The following is a 12,230-nucleotide window of genomic DNA, read 5'->3' as shown; positions in this document are numbered from 1 at the left end:
ACATCATCAAGAAGTCATCAAGTTGAAGACATCATCAAGGAGCATCTTCACTTGACAAGTAAGTATTCTATATTTTATATCTACAAATCAAATGACTTCATTCTGTAAGGAAAACAATAAATTGGTTGGGACCTCGAACTACCCTGCATGGAAGAAGAGAATTGATTTAATTCTCGTGGAGAATGAAGTTATTGAATATGTTAAGGGCTCAATCACCAAACCATCTCAAGAGCAATCTCAAGCACTTTCAAAATACATGAAAGGAGAAATAAGGGCACAAAGGATCCTCATAGAGTCAATTAAGGATTCTCTCATCCCTTATGTAGCAAAGTTGAAGACAACTAAAGAGATCCATGACAAATCGATGGAGCTGTTTTCTGTAAGCAATGCAGGTGAAATCATATTTTTAAGAACCAAATTATACAAGATGAAGGTATCAAGGGAAGAAGGGATAGCTTCATATTTCATGAAGGTATCTGAAATTAAAGACCAACTACAAGAACTTGGAGAAGTAATGTCTGATCGAGAGATGACCACCATTGTGCTCAATGCACTACCTAATGAATGGGGGAATTTTGTATCAAGCATCTATGGGAAGAAGGAAACCATTCCATTCAACGATTTGTGGTCATTATGCATTTGCTGAAATTTTTGGAAACCAGGTTACAATTCTAAATTTAGGCCAAAGCACTATTTTAACAAGATTTCCATAAAATTCCATTGAAATTTTTGGAAACCCAAGTTACAGTTATAAATTTGATGATTTTAGGTAGCAAGAGTTTTTGATAGTACTAAATCATTCCCACCATAAAAAGCTATTCAATGGTTAGATTTATTAAATAAATATTAAAAAACAGAACTAATAAATAGTCTAAACCCTAACAGGCCACGATCGTGCACTTTGAGAGACTGATAAACCCTCGGCTTGATGTTGAAAACAAGACTCGACAGGAGGTTGGATGCCTATCCGACGTGTAGTTGTCAAGCATCACTGGCCTTCCAACGACCTTTTCCTCGTCACTGTTTGATGCGTTGTACCGTTGACAATGAGAAGTTTGACAAAATCGTGTTGCGTGAAGTCACCATTATAATTACTTTTTTAAAGGGGTGAGGTGTTGGCCCTTCAAGGTTTTATTAATTATTTGGAGTGTGCAAATATTTTAGTTTTTACATTTCGACGATGCGGTAGTTATACTCTCTGGTTGTGATGGGCAGTTTAAAAGCATTTTCTTCCTCTCAGATGGCCAATGTAATCTTTCATCCTTCCGACAGGACAAATATAAAAAGTACGCTAGATTCATCACGAGTGATGGAGGGAGAAGAAATTTTGTTCCTGTACTTGTCATCTATAGTTATTCATTCATCTGCATGATTAAAATAGTTGATGTTTCCATGGTACTTGTCATCTATAGTTGTTCATTCGTCTGCATAGTTGATTAAAAGCAAAGATTGATGGGTTAGCTGAACAAACACAAGCATATGCAATGTCGACAAGGAAGAATGGAAAATTTTGGAAATTTGAGCTGCGAAATAAGTTTCACAAGAGGATTGATATGTGAAAGATCCAATGTTATGAGGGTAACGAATATGGGCATTTCAAAAGAAATTGTCCTAAGCTCAAGAAGGACAAAAAGAAGAGAAAGGAGAGAAATGAATCCCATATCACCGAAGAAGTAGAATAACCCGAAAAGAAGTTAAAGACCTTTTTTATGACTAAGATAACCTCCTTCACTTAGTTCATTTCAGCATATAGAAGTTAGCAGTCATGATGAAGGGCATCACAAGTATGATAGGATGCATGACATCATCATGGAGACATGAAAGGATGGTTGGAGTAGAAGTTAATATGGTTGAAGCAATCATTGTGATAGAAAGCAAGTAGCTCATGGCATCTTCATTGAAAGCATATAAGGACAACTGGAGTAGCAGTCTATATGGTTGGAGAAAGTCATCTAGCAAGATAGAAGATAAAGAGATCATCATACATCATCATCATTAGAAGGGAACATTTACAAAATGAGGATCATCAAGATCCTCCATTGGAATCTTCATTAGAAGGTTCACCTCTACTTAGAAGAAGCAAGTGTCTTGTAGAAAGTCTACATTCCACCTAGTGTGGGATTTGTTGGTTAGAAGGATGAAGGTATGGTGACAAATGAATGCAACATGTCAAGTTGGTTGAGGTATCTTCAAGCAAGGAAAATAAGCTATTGGAAGAAAGTCTAGATGACCAAAAGGAGGAGGAGGTATGTATATATTTGGTAATAGATAGGTAAAGTCATGTCATCATATGGTTGCAGATAGAATGGTTAAAAATGCTCTACCTCTTGAGCATGAAGAAGAAAACTCTTCCATTAGAATGATGCATAAAGGCATGCAAACAATATGCCTTGAACTCTTCTACACATTGACAAGTTGAAATCAACATAATATGACCTCATGGAGAATATGAGGTAGTTGGCAACTATGATTCATATGATGAAATGAGCTATGAAGAAGAGTTCATGAGAGGGTGTATCTACTGTCAAATAAGATAAGATAAGTGATCAACATCTAATAACTAGAAGGATTAGCTATGACATCTCCATGGAGAAGATATGAAGACCCTGATATGTACGTTGGAGAAAGGAAAACCTTGATAATGTATGTCTTGGAGATGGATTCATATATTTGCGAAAAGATGTTGATGTTGTAGGAAACAGATATCATGATGAAAGGCCATCATAAAAAGGTAATTTTAATGTTCATTTTGATTTTTGAAATCATTTGGTTGGGTTGAAACAGGGCTACCGAAAGAAGGTTGTAGAAGTCACCTACAACTAGTACTCATGAGATTGGATGGAAGATCCTGAAAGAATGATGACTTGGAAAAGGTAGCTGTATGAAGGATAACCAGATGTGGACTAGAAGATCACTTTCCGATGAAGAGAAGGATGACATGACTATTGGTTCAACACGATGTTTCGTTGAAGGGAAGTGATGATGAAGATGGTCGATGCCCTACAAGAAGAAGGCTCCATGATGAAGAAGTTGAAGTTCATGATATGATGCCGAAAGGAGGAGCCCTACATGCAGCTGATAGTACCATGATCTCCACCGAAGAGAGCTGCTATTGGTAACAAGTCCCTTGTTAAGAGGGAGCTTGGGCAAGTCCCTTGTTAAAAGGGAGCTTGGTTATATTCCTTTTATAGGAATGAGCAGATCCTCCCTAGTTAAGAGGGAGAGATAGACACATCATTATTGTCTTCATGTGATGAAGAAAGAATGGAGGATTGGGTAAGCATCTGAGATTGATTTCGATACTCTTTGAGGATGAGGTAGGGCATCCAATAGGTAAGAGTAGTCGAAGAGGAAATTCCATGAGGATGTGTTAATCCAAGATGGGAATGGTCCTAGAAGGACATACCTTGTGAACATCCAGATGGGGTATGTGCCTTGAGAGATAATGATTAAGGTGTCTATTAGACATTGTCTCCCCAACATTGTGCTCTATTCTTGTGGGGAGATATTGCTGTTAGTCAATGCTTTGCTATGTGACAATGTCGATTGATATGATAAGATGCACTGATATAAGCTGATAAGATAACTTATGAGATGGCTGACTAATCCGACTCTTCTTATGATAATTCTTCAGTGTGAGAATGTCCAAGTACCTTGTATGGATTATGAATACCTCCCTAGTTAAGAGGGAGTGTTGAAAAGTATAACTAGGTTCGGTGTAATCATGATTTTATGTATTTGATGGAAAGAGAAAAATATATTTTTTTATTATTATTATTTTGAAGCATGGGTTTCATGCTCAAGGTCATTTTATTTATAGGTGGAGCATCCATTGAGTGCTTCTAGGGCTTTGTCATAAAGTTTAGGGGTCAATTGAGTCATTGTAATATGTAAGACCCCTTTGGGCATCTTGTATTATATAAAATAAATCTATTTGGGTCATAAAAGACCCTCCAAGACAAGTGAACTTAGTTGCAACAAGTCGGCCTACATGAAAGATCAAGTCGGCCTCATGGAGACAATTTGTACCCCTAGAAAGTCTATATGTAAGAGGCATTTGACCTCATTTGTGTTAGATGATCCAAAAATACAATTTTATCATAGGTTAAAAAATTAGAATAAAATAATTATTAATTTAAGATATTAAATTAATAATTATTATTCTAGAATGTTTAATTATTTAATGGAGACTTTTAGAATTAGCATATTGTTGTAACTAGATATGACTCTCCAAATGTGTCGTATCTTAGGCTCTATTTTAGGAGATTAGTTAGCTAGTTGGTTTGAATAGCATTTATTGTAAATGGACACTTGTTATTTAATAAGTGATCCATAATTAGAGGTAGTTAGGACATGGATCTTATAAATAGCTCATTGCAAGAGTGTTTGTGTTGTTCAGGTGTAAACTCTTGCAAAATCAATTATGTAATTGTTTTTTTTGATTAATAAAATTACGTGTTTGAGGACACTTCTGCCATTATTGTGGTATCAGAGCTCCAGTAATGCTGCAGTGGATGTGAAGAGGAGATTCCAGTTCTACAAGTTTTTGGAAAACTCCATTGAATTGATCAGCGTATGATTGGTATGGAATTTGTCCAGTTTTTTGTTTTAAAAGAACAGAAATTTTATTATTGATTTTAGATTTGTAAATTCTAAAATCATTTTTATCATCAAAATATGCAAATCTGTTTTGGTTTCTAATCTTCTTGGAGAAGTTCTTCAATCCTTGGTGTAATTTGAGCACGGATTGAGCTATAAAGCTGGGTCATCATTTCATCCTCGGCTTTCTGATTCTGACAAAGCACCGCAGCCTTTGAGAACATATGCAACAAGACTATTCAAAACCGCTTCTACATAACCGTGAACAATATTTTGGATTTGGATGCCAGATTGACTTCTTTTTTACGTGTAATACATACACAGCAACCTCACGTTGCATCGCTTGCTGTAGCCGAAAATAGTAACGTACTCAGATTCATTTTTATTTCTGAAAGCAGATGATGGAACGCAAAGCTTGATTTTCTCTGCGGCTTGGAGGGTGAATAGTCATGTTTCTATTCACAAAGGTTAATATGAAATGAGCTATTGTAGAGGAAAGCAGAGTTTATATCTTCAGGTGAGGAACATTTAAAAGTTTGGAGAGAATTAATTTAATAAAATTATATGTTTGAGTGTTTCCTTATGTAGTCAGCCAGTGTGAAGCCAGAGTGAAGTACTCAGCGTGAGCCAGCCCGCGTAAGCCAGCCAGCGTGAGCAAGAAGCCTACCAACAAGAAGCCAGCAAGAATCTACCCTTCAGCCAGCGTGGAGGAGAGCCTGGAACAAAAAAAAATTAGTCTCTTAATTTTTTAATTTTGTAATGTTAATGGAGTGAAAAGTTTTTTCCGTTGTTTGTAATTTTTTGTGGAGAGACAAGGAATATTTTTTATTTGGAGGGATAAGGTATACTGTATTTTGGAGAAATCTCGTGATTTTTTAATTTTGGAGTTTATGTTTTGTGGAGTAATAAGGGATATTTGTAAATGTTAGGGATTGTAAATTTTGGAGTAATAAGGAGACTTTATTTGTAATTTGTTTTCGGAGAGATAAGTGTGGCATTGTAACTCAAAGTAATTTTACTTTGAGGGGGGGTACTTTCTTTTTTACCATATTGTGCAAAAGCACCATTGTAAAAAGTCAAATTTTGAAAGTTGCCTTGTAAAAAATTGAGAAATTGACTAGACCCAAGTGTAAAGCTCAGTCAATTTTCTCTTGTTTTGACGACTATTCGAGGGTCAAGGCCAAGCCCCGATAGATCGTGTTTTTTTTGCGTGGTGTGTTGTGTTGACTATCTTGTCATTTCTGTTCTGATTCTTGGTGCGACGCTTCAACGCTACAATGTCTAAGTTGATTAATTTGTTTTCTGATTCCGACAAACTTGAAGGCACCAAATCTTATAAAACATGGCATCGTCTCATCGAAAGCACACTCATTTACAATGAATTATGGCAGGGAATATGTGATGGAGATGTTAAGCCAAATAAACCCACAGATGCAGCTACACTAGCAAAATGGGAAATCAAGAATGCTAAAGCCTTAGCTCTTATTAAATCTTCTGTGAATGATGAAATGTATGTCCATATAGAAAATGCTACAGATGCATGGTCTGCTTTGAAAACTTTTAAAGACCTCTTTGATACTCAGCCTGAATCAAAGAAAGTCGATCTACAATTAAAATTGTTGCAACAAAAATTAACTGAAAGCGGTGATGTTCTTGAATATATCTCAAGACTTCAGAATATTAGGCAAGAAATTATTAATGCTGGTTTTCCCGCAATTGATGATAGCTTTATGGTCACAATTGTAATTGCTGGACTTCCTTCTTCCTACACAGATTTTTTGGAGACTCTACAAGTAACTGGGAAATTAGAGAAACTAAAGTTTGATGAGCTCTGTGAAATGTTGACTCAACATGATAAAACTTTTGGGAAGAAGAAGAAGGTTGGTGAAGATGTTTTTCTCACAGAAGCCAGCAGTAGTAAATCATGAGCAGACAGTTCTCGAGGCAGAGGTAGAGGGAATCAAAATCAAGCAGCACATAATCGAGGTCGAAGCCAAAGCAGAGGAAACAATTTTAACAGAGGAGGAAGGAATAATTTTCAAGGTAGAGGAAACAACCAAGGAAGAGGCAATTTCAAGGACAAGGATATAATAATCAAGGTAGAGGACAATCTCAAAATAGAAGTCAAAGCAGAGGCAGAGGACAATCTTCAGGAAGAGGAAGAGACTTAAAGTCAAATTGTGTGTCAAAGATGTAACAAAGTTGGCCCTTATGCTGAAGATTGTCGAACTTCACTTAATAAAATTCCCAAGTTTCAGCAGCATTCAGCACAATTTGCCAATGATCAAGATGAAGATAACTCAGAATATGTTTTTACTTCCTCACCAGCATCACAACTTTCATCCCATCTTAGAAGTGACTATGAAGATGCCTGGATCTTGGATTCCGGGGCAACTCAGCACATGACTTGTCGACGTGATTTTTTCTGGAATTTTCAAGATTGCCAACTTAATTCCATTTTTCTTGCTGATGATACAAAACATACTCCTTATGGAAAAGGAGCAATTAAAGTTTTTCTCCCTGGCATTGGAGAAAAAATGATTTCCAATGTATGGTATGTACCGAGTTTTAAGAAAAATTTGCTCTCTTTAGTCACGATTCGACAAGCAGGACATCAGGTGATTATGGAAGATGGTTTAGTCAAGATTAATTCAATCAAACAGAACTTGAAAACAGTCATGACAGGTTATGAAGATGGAAAACTGTTACGGATGAAAGGGACAGTTATTCCAAGGCATTTTGATTTTGCAGGGGCAGTGACTACAGGTATTTCACCTATAAGACTATGGCATGTAAGATATGGACATTTGAATTTTGAGAGTCTTTCTCAATTGCAGAAACAAGGAATGGTTAAAGGACTTCCCACTTTCAAAAGGGAAAATGCAAAATGTGAAGCTTGCATTTATGGCAAACAAAATCGAGAAAGTTTTCCAACAAGTTCATGGCGTGCAAACAGGCGACTACAACTAGTTCACAATGATGTTTGTGGACCACTACAAACTTCCTTTGGTGGATGCAAATATTTCTTACTATTCATTGATGATTTCAGCAGAATGACTTGGGTTTACTTTTTGAAGAACAAGTCAGAAGCATTTGATAAATTTAAAATTTTTCGCCAACTTGTTGAAAATGAAGTCAAAGAAAAGATAGGTACTCTCAGGACAGATAATGGGGGAGAATTCACTTCAAATGAATTCAAAACTTATTGCAGTGAAAATGGCATAAGACGACATCTTACTAATGTTTACACTCCACAGCAAAGTGGAGTAGTCGAAAGAATGAATCGCACTTTGTTAGGAATGGCGAGATCCATGTTAACTTTCAAGAGGTTAAGTCCAACATATTGGGCGGAAGCAATACATACAACGGTCTACTTAAGAAACAGATCTCCAACTGCTTCTTTAGACGGAATCACACCTTATGAAGCTTGGTTTGGTTTCAAACCTCGAGTTAAACATCTTAGAGTTTTTGGGTCAGTGTGTTATGCCTTAGTTCCGAAAGAAAAACGAACTAAGCTTGACTCAAGAAGTTTAAAATGCATAATGATTGGCTATTCTGATGAGAAGAAAGGGTATCGTCTTTTGACCAATGGGAAATTCATTGTGAGCAGGGATGTCATTTTTGATGAAATTGAGAGTAAGAGTGCTGAAGAAATTGAAAATCTTCTTCACAAGTTAGAAACTAAAGGAAGTAAAAGAAATGGAAAAATGCAAAGTCAACCAACTTCACCAAATTGGTATGAACTTGATTTTCCTTCCTCTGAAGATGAGTCATCCAGTCCATCTACATCAACAACATCATCTGGGTCTTCTAGCAGTTCATCCGCATCTCCAAGCAGTAGCAGTTCTTCTGACAGTGATTCTCCACATTCTTCACCTGAACGACGAACATCAGTTTATATTAATCCTCTTTACAATGATGGAGACTTTACAGAAGCGCAAACAAGTGAGCACCAACTTCCGAAATGGGCAGTTCAACTTTTGAAAGATGTAAAGCCTGATGAACAGAATAAAACAGGCACCAGAAGGGCACATAGAAGTGAAGGCAATTTTGCCTTGATAGCAAATGATTTTACTGAACCTTCCACATACAAAGAAGCAGTAAAACATAAAGAATGGCAACAGGCTATGGTTGAAGAATATCAAGCAGTAATTGATAACAACACTTGGAAACTTGTTGATTGTCCAGCAAATGTTAAACCCATAGGATGCAAATGGGTTTACAGAATTAAGTATAATCAAAAGGGAGAACTTGAAAAGTATAAAGCACGACTTGTCGCAAAAGGTTTTTCGCAGCAGGAAGGCATTGATTATGAGGAAACTTTTGCTCCTACAGCTAAATGGAACACCATCCGATTAACACTTGCATTGGCCGCTCAGAAAGGATGGAAAGTTCATCAAATGGATGTGAAAAGTGCTTTTCTCAATGGAGATTTACAGGAGGAAGTGTATATGACCCAACCGCCAGGTTTTGAAATTGAAGGACAAGAACATAAAGTCTGCAAATTGATTAAGGCTTTATATGGATTAAAACAAGCTCCCCGAGCTTGGTATGCAAAGATGGATGACTACCTTAAGAAAGTTGGTTTTCAACGAAGTGAATCTGATGATACTTTGTATGTGCGACAATAGGGAAAATATCTGGTAATTCTTGTTATGTATGTAGATGATTTGATCATTACTGGCAACCATGATGATCATATTGCACAGGTGAAAAAGGAGTTACAAGCGGTTTTTAAGATGACAGATTTGGGATTACTTCACCACTATCTTGGAGTTGAAGTCTTCCAACGTCCACATCATATTTTCATTTCTCAGAGTAAGTATGCAGTAGAGGTTCTTCAGCGATTTGGCATGCAGGATTGCAAGCTTGTTCTTACCCCCATGGAGCAAAACTTGAAACTTTCAAAATTTGAAGGGGGGGAAAAGGTGGACAGTACAACTTACAGACAGTTGATTGGCAGCTTGATTTATTTGACAAATACTCGTCCTGATCTATCTTATGCAGTCAATATTCTTTCACGTTTTATGCAGGAACCACGAGACAGCCACTGGAATGCAGCCAAAAGAGTTTTTCGATATATCCAAGGAACAAAAGATTTTGGTCTTCTTTACACAAAGACTAAAAATTTTGTACTTGGTGGATATTCCGATGCCAACTTTGCTGGGAGTGTTGATGATCGAGCATCAACATCAGGTTATTTAATAAACATGGGGTCAGCAGCAGTATCTTGGAGTTGTAAGAAACAAGCTACAGTGGCCACTTTTTCAGCAGAAGCAGAGTACATTTCAGCATGGGAAGCAGCATGTGAAATTGTTTGGTTGCGCCAAATTTTGCAGGACTTGGGCATTTCTCAGGCACAAGCTACATCATTATTCATTGACAGCCAGTCAGCCATCAAACTTGCCAAGAACCCAGTTTTTCATTCAAAGACAAAGCATGTGGACACCAAGTATCATCATATCAGGTCTCTCATTGCCAAAGATGTCCTCAAACCAGTTTATTGTCCTTCCGAAGATCAGATCTTCGACATTTTCACGAAACCGCTTGGCAAAATAAAATTTACTAAGTTCAGGGATGAACTTGGTATCTGTTGTAATGTATCTTTGGATCATAGGGGGGAATGTTAGATGATCCAAAAATACAATTTTATCATAGGTTATAAAATTAGAATAAAATAATTATTAATTTAAGATATTAAATTAATAATTATTATTCTAGAATGTTTAATTATTTAATGGAGACTTTTAGAATTAGCATATTGTTGTAACTAGATATGACTCTCCAAATGTGTCGTATCTTAGGCTCTATTTTAGGAGATTAGTTAGCTAGTTGGTTTGAATAGCATTTATTGTAAATGGACACTTGTTATTTAATAAGTGATCCATAATTAGAGGTAGTTAGGACATGGAGCTTATAAATAGCTCATTGCAAGAGTGTTTGTGTTGTTCGGGTGTAAACTCTTGCAAAATCAATTATGTAATTGTTTTTTTTGATTAATAAAATTACGTGTCTGAGGACACTTCTGCCATTAATTTGAAGCACACATCCAAGACATACGTAGAAGCAAAAGAAGAAGTTAGATCTTAAAAGAAGTCCTAAGGCAAGCGAAGTTCAAGAAGGAAGCGAGAGTCGAAGTCTTTGGGTCTCTCTCTCTCTCTCATGTGCAACAAAATTCTGAAGTTGCTAGGTCGAAGTTGCTGGAGAATTTGCTGGGGTCGAATTTGGTGGAGAAGTTGCTTGGGTTGAATTTGCTGAAGAAGTTGCTGGGGTCGAATTTGCCGGAGAAGTTGTTGGGGTCGAAGTTGCTGGAAAAGTTGTTGGGGTCGAAGTTGCTAGAAAAGTTGATGGAAGGTCGAAGTTTGTTGCTGTAAGCTATGTAAGGAAAGCTCATCAAGAAGGAAGGTTGACTTGGTCTTGGAGGGGCCTTTGTCAAGGGTCTTAGGTCTTGGAATTCATCATTTGAACATTCTATAAGAAGAGAAGAATTCTTGTGGGTTTTCCTCTCAAGAAAAGAGGTTTTGGCCATGGCTTGCAGCCTATATTTTGTGTCCTCTTGTCTCATTGATCTTCATTGTTTGATAACTGTTTGATGATAAAGAACATAATAATAATCAAGTGAAAGAAGAAGCTAATCAAGTAAAAGAATATCACAAGCAATTATCAAAGCAAGAGAAATGACCTAATCTAGTTGCTCCTAGATTTCTCAACACTCGCTGCCTCCATGATGGTCCTATTTTTCCTCTCGACAATCCCATTCTGCTGAGGGTTGTAAGGTACTGAGACCTCTTGAATTCCTGCCTCCTTGTAAAAGTCGTAGAATTCGTTGGAGGTGTACTTGTCACCATTATCAGATCTTAGCGCCCTAATCTTCCTTCTTGCCTAGCTCTCCCCAAGTGCTTTGAACTCCTGAAACTAATCGAAGATCTCATCCTTGGTCTTCAGGAAGTAGATCCAAGTCTTCTTGGGATAATCATCTATGAACGTCGCAAAGTATAAGGACCATGTGATCGACGTCATAGACATAGGACCACAAATATCAGAATGCACCAAGTTTAACATGCCCTTTGACTTGGTCTCACTATGAGGTTACACAACATTGGCTTGCTTGTCAAGTGCACACCCTTTACACACTCCATCCTGCTCCACCCGGATCTCTGGAAACTAGTAACCATCCTCTGTACCATAGGAAGAGCTCTATAGTGTAGGTGCTCCATCCTCCTATTCCAAATCTCGTTGTGGCTATCACTCTCACGAATGAGAGCCTTTACCAACTGTCCTCTCAACAGATAGAGGTCTCTCCCCCTTTTACCAATGATCCACTTCTTGCTAAAATAGGTCCCTTTCAGTGCAACAACCACTTCACCTCTTGTAACGCTGACCTCCTATTCTTTGTCTTCCATGGCTGAAATTGAAAGGAGATTTTTCTTGAAACCCTGTACATATAGTACTTCGTTCACCTCCATGATGCCCCCTGAGTCCATCTGGAATTCAATACGCATATTGGTTACGAAAAGGAAAGATTATAAGGTGAAATTTTTCTCAAACTTCACTCGATCATCTCGTCCATCTACGCAGTAGTTGATGTAACAGTCTTACCCTTACCCTTGTTTTTGTTTGGACACTAACTA

General features: G+C 37.3%; 1 protein-coding gene across 6 annotated transcripts in view; it reads left to right on the top strand.

Annotated features, from left to right (window-relative positions):
* Window positions 1-12,230, top strand: part of LOC149156186 (uncharacterized) — a 234,545-nt gene that overhangs the window by 113,214 nt on the left and 109,101 nt on the right. Inside the window, exon 9 of one of the 6 annotated variants that reach the window (XR_016262214.1) lies at window positions 4,493-4,582. The exons of the other annotated variants lie outside the window; for them this stretch is intronic. The gene's annotated coding sequence lies outside the window, so the exon portion shown is untranslated. The remainder of the gene's footprint in view (window positions 1-4,492; window positions 4,583-12,230) is intronic. 6 annotated transcript variants of the gene reach the window in all.

This window comes from Pinus tabuliformis, chromosome 9 (assembly GCF_031772625.1).
Source record: "Pinus tabuliformis cultivar Carrire ecotype Pingquan chromosome 9, CPIR1, whole genome shotgun sequence".
NCBI lineage: Eukaryota > Viridiplantae > Streptophyta > Pinopsida > Pinales > Pinaceae > Pinus > Pinus tabuliformis.
The sequence above is the reverse complement of the archived record's forward strand: the minus strand, read 5'-3'. Positions and strand labels throughout refer to the sequence as shown.